At 45.2% G+C, this 7,156-nt stretch overlaps 1 long non-coding RNA gene across 2 annotated transcripts; it reads left to right on the top strand.

The window, feature by feature from the left end:
* The first annotated feature begins 1,588 nt into the window (after window positions 1-1,588).
* On the top strand, window positions 1,589-6,909 carry LOC123331325. 2 transcript variants are annotated; one of them, XR_006547883.1, is made up of 4 exons: window positions 1,589-1,850; window positions 1,947-2,102; window positions 6,464-6,534; window positions 6,770-6,909. It is a non-coding gene; the product is annotated as an uncharacterized LOC123331325 (long non-coding RNA). The 2 variants fall into 2 exon arrangements; XR_006547882.1 differs by having other exon boundaries at window positions 1,592-2,102.
* Window positions 6,910-7,156: the final 247 nt, after the last annotated feature.

Raw genomic sequence — 7,156 nt, 5'->3', positions numbered from 1 at the left:
TTCTGCAGTCCATGAGTCACAAAGAGTCGGACACGACTGAGTGACTGAACAACAAAATCCAAGACTTTAGGATCAATGCTTCCCCTTGCCACCTGCCCCTCAGTCAATGAATGGGTCATTATATATCGATGTCTCAGCACAGTCCAAAGTCTGAGCTTAACACAGGACGCCCTCATCCTTATCTGTGTTCTCAGAAAAGAGGTCGTTTTCGGTGTAGCACCTTCTGTGCACACACAGGCAGGGAGAGCCCATGGACTGGGCACAGCGGGGCCCTCTGGAGCCCTGGGAAACCCACAGAAACACTCAGGGCTCTGGGGGTTTGCTTTGCCACCAAAGCTGTGATCTTGCCTCTTACTGACTATCTACCCTACCCTACCAAAGCGTCAGGGGTCCAGGTTCAAGGGGCCCATGATTACAAGGGTCAGTGATCATGTAAACCCTGCCAGCATCTCATTTTCCCTCCGCTGGGACAGACACAATCAGATGAAAGCGTTCTGGCCTTGACCTTCTCCCCCAACCCCACCCCTTGGCCCCAAGTGTGGAGACAAGCCTGTTCTTCTCACCCCCATGTCATCCTCTGCCCCTCCCTGGCTTGGGTGTTGCATTTTCTGTCTCATTTGCCAACTGTTTTGCTTGTCTAAAGCTCAACGGGAAACAGCCGGGGTAATTGTAAAGGGTAATTAATTATGGAAACGACCATTGATGAGCCAGAGTCAGACACTGTTCCAGGTCTGGCGGGGCAGAACAGTGAACTAGAAAATATTTCTTCCCCTCGTGGAAAGAATAGTCTAGAGAGGGATTGTGCTGTGTGTGTGCTGAGTCGCTTCAGTCGTGTCTGACTCGGACTGTAGCCCTCCAGGCTACTCTGTTTGTGGGATTCTCCAGGCAAGAACACTGGAATGGGTTGATTTTATTTTAGTTGCAATGGGTCATCATGAAGAGTTTTAGGCTGGAATGATCTGATTTCCTTTGAAAGAAGATCTCGGGGCTCCCCAGAGGGAGGAGGAGGGGCAGAGTGGGGCTGGGTCCCCTACCTGGGTCCCGGTGGACCCTGAGGAAGGTTTGGTCCAGGTGCGAGCAGAGTTGATGGAGGGGTGGCTAACTTGGGATGTGTTTTGTGGGGAGAGATTGGATTGGCTTAGATTGGATGCTAAGGATGAAGAAGAAGGAGAGGATTTGAGGAGGGTTCCCAGGGTTTGGGGCTCACTCAGTGGCCCCACTGAGTGAGATGGGGAACAGCTGGTCCAGTGTGAATACCAGGGGTTCTGGTTTGGCCTCATTAAGCTGGAAAAACCACCCAAATGGGCTTTCAGGGGGACCATGTGGCACTTGGGTAATGACTGGAATGAGAAGTAACCTCAGCTGTGTCTCAACCCGAGGCTCTGGGGGCCATGCTAGGCCCACTCCTTGTATTTTTCACCACGAGGAAAGCAGCATCTGGTGGCAAGGGATTAGCAAAACCACCTTCTTAATGAGGCCAGCCTCGCCCCACCTGGCAGGAAACAGCCTCGCCACCATTCCCCAAAGTAACCCTGAGAGAGCGCTCTACTGGAATGCCAGTTAAAATGCTGATTTCTGGGCCTCCTTCTAGGGAAAGGCTCAGCGGGCCTGGGGTCAGATCTGTCTGTTTATCTTGGGCCCATTCGCTGTCTATCATCACTCAAGTCTGGAAAAGCCTGTTAGGATTGGCTGCCCAACCTTTGATCTTGAACCCATGTCCCCAGCCCAGTAAAGATCTGTCCGCTGGGTGGATTGAAGTGATTGGACCTGGAATGCCCACTCCCCCCGCGAAGACGGCCCCTGCCAACTCTGCCCCATACGTGCCTTTCACTGAGAGTCTGGGGGGCAGGGTCAGTAAGGTGTTCCTTTTTCCCCCCAAAATTTTTGACCATACCTTGCTGGGATCTGAGGTCCCCAACCTGGTATCAAACCTGTGCCCTCTGCAGTGGAAGCAAGAATTCTTAACCACTGGACCACCAAGGAACTCTGAAGAAGATGGTCTTGAAGTCGGATGACCGTGGCCTTGCACCCTCCCCCTCCACGTCCAGCTGCCTGACCTGGAGGAATGATGGAGCTGTCTTGACCATCTGTTCTTATCCAAGGTAGGTCTCCCCTACCTTGTGGTTGCCTGATAAGGATTTGGGGTGCAGGGGGGTAATGTGGGTGAATCGTCTACACCAGACGGGGTCCAGGGGAAAGCCTCTGACTCCCAGATGTTTCTGGGCTGGCTCTCTGGAAGCTTCCTTTCAGTTCGAGGAAAATCTCCTGTGATGGCAGCCCAGGGCTCCACGCCTCCCACGGAGACTGCACTTGCGGCTTCACCTTCTCCACCAGGTGTCAGGTTAAAGCCACGGGAGCAAAGTGACCCCCAGGTTGTGTGAGGCGGTGACACCCCCAGTGTGCAAAGCTACCCTCCTAGGGGCCCCGGTATGAAAGTTGGGGAGGGACCGTGAGTGAAGACAGTCTTCACTGTGCCCTGAAGATTCTAGAGCAGTTATCTTTCAGGACACCCTCTTTTGGGTATGTCTGATGTTTCCTTATGATGAGATTTAGTTAGAGTGTGTGCTTCGGGCAGGGGGACTTCAGCAGCCATGCAGGGTTATCTGTGTATTGAGAGGCACATGCTATGATCTGACTCATTACTGATGACGTTAACACCGATTATTTGATGAAGGTGGTGCTTGCTAGGTTTCTCTACTGTAAAAGTGCTATTCTGCCATTTATAATTAATAAGTACCTTATGGAGAGATTCTTCGTGACTGTGTAGAAGGAAATGCAACCCACTCTAGTATTCTTGCCTGGGAAATCCCATGGACAGAGGATCCTGGTGGGCTACAGTCCATGGGGTCATAAAGAGTCAGACACAACTTAGTGACTAAACAGCAGCAGCAGCAGCAATGTAAATATCAACACGTAAAAGTAACAATTTTACCCACTGATTCAAGCATCCATTAATTACTCTTACCTTAGACAATTATTATCATGATGGTAATTTTCTAATTCTATCATTTCTTCTATATTCATTGGCATTCCTCTGTAAAAAAGGAGCTTTTCTTTCTTATCTATCTATCATCTATCTTGGAGAAGGCAATGGCTCCCCACTCCAGTACTCTTGCCTGGAAAATCCCATGGACGGAGGAGCCTGGTAGGCTGCAGTCCATGGGGTCACGAAGAGTCAGACACAACTGAGTGACTTCACTTTCACTTTTCACTTTCATGCATTGGAGAGGGAAATGGCAACCCACTCCAGTATTCTTGCCTAGAGAATCCCAGGGACTGGGGAGCCTGGTGGGCTGCCGTCTATGGGGTCGCACAGAGTCGGACACGACTGAAGCGACTTAGCAGCAGCAGCAGCATCATCATCTATCTATCTATCCATCCATGTATGTATTATCTTATTCAATAGGTTATAATGTGTTATCATTATTATATATTTTGATGTTCAAATTGTCCCAGATTTTCCCATGAGACCCCCTTAAACTAGCTTCCCAATCTTTTTGACATGTCCCCATCATTTTTAAACATACTCTTTCTTTATGGCAGAAGCTGTTCTAGACTCAATTTGTATTTTCCCCATCTCTGCCCTGGAATCACCAATTTCTGCAAGGGACACTGTTTCATTTTATTGATAATGGAATTTAGAAACAAATATATGGGTGTTAATACCTTACTGCTCCTGGAATGTCAGAGCTCTGGGCCCTCAAGGTGGGCAGAGCTAAGAAACAGATGTATGTGTACATACACACCCACCCCCCACACGTATCTATTTTCATACTGAGTGATCTGTATTTGTTCAAACCCATTAGTTTGTGCTGATACCTCCAGTTCAAGACCACATGATATACTCGAGCCTTTCCCATTTCTGTTTTTGTCCCTTTATTGTCTCAGTGGAGTGATGTTAGCTGTTAGTCTGAGATAGATAGTCTTTATGCCTACTCTTCAGTTTATCAAAAGTTTGTAACATGGAATGATGATAAATCGATCTTCAGCCTTTAGAGAGACGATGATTGGGTTTTATTCTGTTTAGCAGGCACTTGTATGTTGTTGTTTGCTGTTTTAGTCGCTAAGCTGTGTCCGACTCTGTTGTGACCCCGTGGACTGTAGCCCACCAGGTTCCTCTGTCCATGAGATTCTCCAGGCAAGAATACTGGAGTGGGTTGCCATTCCCTTTTCCAGGGGATCTTCCCAACCCAGGGATTGAGCCCACGTCTCCTGCATCACAGGCAGATTCTTTACCATCTGAGTCACCGACTTTACAAATGTTAATTTATTGATTTCTCATGACAGCTCCCTACAGTAGGTAATGTCAGTCTCTCCATTTTACAGTGAGTGAACTGAGGCATTGGGAACTCAGATTGCTTGGTAAAAGTCACAATGTAGAAGAAAAATCATGTTTCCTGTGCAGGGGCTCTGACTTCCCTTTCTTCCTGCTGTGTTAAATTCTCTGATCTACTGATGTGATAAATTACGTTAATAGCTTTCCTGGTATTGAACCATTCTTATATTCCAAATTATACTTAATTATGGTGCTGCTATCACTTGAAAATTGATTTGACTTGCAATTTATATTTATATTCACAAGAGAGTTTGGTCTATTGTTTATTCTTTTCATGGTGCTATATCATGATTGTGCTAAGCTTGATGAATTGATTTGGAAACTTACTATCTTTTACAGACTTTATAAGATTATTTATACAAAATGGTAGTGATAGTTTCTTGAAAGAAAAGAAATAGCCTGTCAAATCATCTGGGCCCAGAGTTCATCTAAACTGTTTTTTCAATTCTTAGTCTACTCTTTTAGCTTTTTGCAGAGTTGCTGATCTGCTCAGATATCCTGTTTATTTCTTCAGACAGTTTTGACAATTTACAGTTTCTTAAAAAACCATCCATTTTATTAACCTTTTAAAATTTAGTATCATAGAATTATGCATATTATTTCTTCAAGATTTAAAATATATTTCATCTTTGTTTATACTCCTTTACTTATTTCTAATTCTCAGTATCTATTATCTCTTTCTTAAAAGAATTTACAGTATCTAGAGAATTATTTTCCATGTTCTCCTTTCTTGTTTTCTGATTAACTAATGTTCCCTTTTTATGTTTATTAGTGCTATTTTCCTACTTTCCTTGGATTTGCTGTGTTGCAAGAAACAGTTCCCTCTTCTTTAAAGGCTGAAATCAGAAAACTGATCTTTTTCCCCAGAAAAATTACAAGATGCTTTATTGACTAGATTGTCAGCACACGGCAGTAAAGGCTTCCATGATCCTCTACGCATTAATCCATTTACACATTTCATAAGGCAAATTTATTTTTTAAAAAGGATGTGCTACTGATTTGTTCTTACGTGTCTTTAGAGAGATGTGGGCTGTTACAGGAGGTCAGTGTATCATTCACATGGAGCGTGGCAGGGAGCAGGGTCAATTTCCTATCACCATCTGAACGATCAGCTTTCATATGCACACATAGACAGGAGTCCACCCTCATTTATCTTCCATTTGCAATTAAAAGCTCTGTTTAGCCTAATACTTCTCAGCATGATCTTGTGTCCCATGGTGGTATTTCAGAATAATGACAGCTCATGATTTAGGGTTGTAGAGACCTGCATGGAAGTATTTTTAATAGAGAAAAGGCAAGCAAAACAACAAACATTTATTCAGCAAGTGTTTAGTCCTTGGATGGGAGCTGAGTTGGAAAAGTGGAGAAAATAGCCCTCTCCTTGAGAAGCTCATAGTATTGTCCATTATACAGCAGGTGATGTGCAAGTTGTTCTTCATGTACTTTGTGCTAATCCTTATAACAACTTTTCATTAAAAAGCAAGATAGGGGAAATTTCCTGGCAGACCAGTGGCCAGGACTCCACGCTTTCACTGCTGAGGGCCTGGATTCTATCCCTGGTCTGGGAACTAAGATTCCACTAAGCTATACAGTGCCGCAAAAAAAAAAAAAAGCAAATGGGATTGGTATCACTGTCTCCATTTTGCAGACAAAGAGGTTTGCTCTAGAGAAGTTAAATCACTCACCTATGGACACATACCTAGTAAGCTTTAGGATTCAAACTAAAGTCTCTCCAAAGCCAAAACCCACATCCTTTCTCTCGGTGGTTTTCAAACTTCAAGAGTCCCAAGGACCATGACCAGCTTTATGTTCCATTTTCTGTGCATATCTGAATCTGGATACTTTCTGCTGACCTGGCCAGCACTGAACTAGCTTTTCTTTCATCTGCTGTATGTATGAGGCTTTTACATAAGACTTCATTTGAAGAGTCTTATGGAAGGATTGTCTTTTGCTATTAAATATCATTCACACTAGAGTTCCAATTCCAGTCAAAGCAGCATGTATTGGGTTAGCCTTCCACTGATAGCAATTATAAAAGCTAGAGGAAAATCATACATATTATATATAATGCATTCTATAGAAGTTGTATTTTGTATATAGGTAATCTATGGATATCTCTGTTGGCAGGCACTGGAGAGCAATCCAAGCAGGCAGGAACCAGAAGAAGCACAGTCCTTGAAGGATATGGAAGAATTGAGGTAAGCTTCACTTATGTACTTACCTCTGTTTTCCCTGCTGAGGGCATTTTCTGGTTCAGTAAAGCACAGGGTATTAGCCAAGCAGAAAGTGGTCATCTCACTGGGCCAAAGACCACTGATCCACCCAATCGGATGAGCTAAGAAGGGGTGGGAGAAACAAGATTCTTGATGAAACTGAAGACGTGCTTGCCTTCTTCTGATTCCTGGCCTCCACCCATTCCCTGTGTCACTGCAGGCACCCCAAGCCTGGCTCCTATGTACGTGGCTGCTGCTGCTGCTGCTAAGTCACTTCAGTCGTGTCCGACTCTGTGCGACCCCAGAGACAGCAGCCCATCAGGCTTCGCCATCCCTGGGATTCTCCAGGCAAGAACACTGGAGTGGGTTGCCATTGCCTTCTCCAATGCATGAAAGTGAAAAGTGAAAGTGAAGTCGCTCAGTCGTGTCCGACTCTTAGCGACCCCATGGACTGCAGCCTGCCAGGCTCCTCCGTCCATGGGATTTTCCAGGCAAGAGTACTGGAGTGGGGTGCCATTATATATGTGGCTAGCACGTGCAAATGGAGCTAGTGATTCTCCTAGTCCAAGGCCAGAGATCAAGCAGTGACCTTGAAAGTCATTTCAGG

Source organism: Bubalus bubalis, chromosome 23 (genome assembly GCF_019923935.1).
Source record: "Bubalus bubalis isolate 160015118507 breed Murrah chromosome 23, NDDB_SH_1, whole genome shotgun sequence".
In the NCBI taxonomy this organism is placed as follows: domain Eukaryota; kingdom Metazoa; phylum Chordata; class Mammalia; order Artiodactyla; family Bovidae; genus Bubalus; species Bubalus bubalis.
This window is presented reverse-complemented; position numbering and strand designations above follow the sequence as displayed.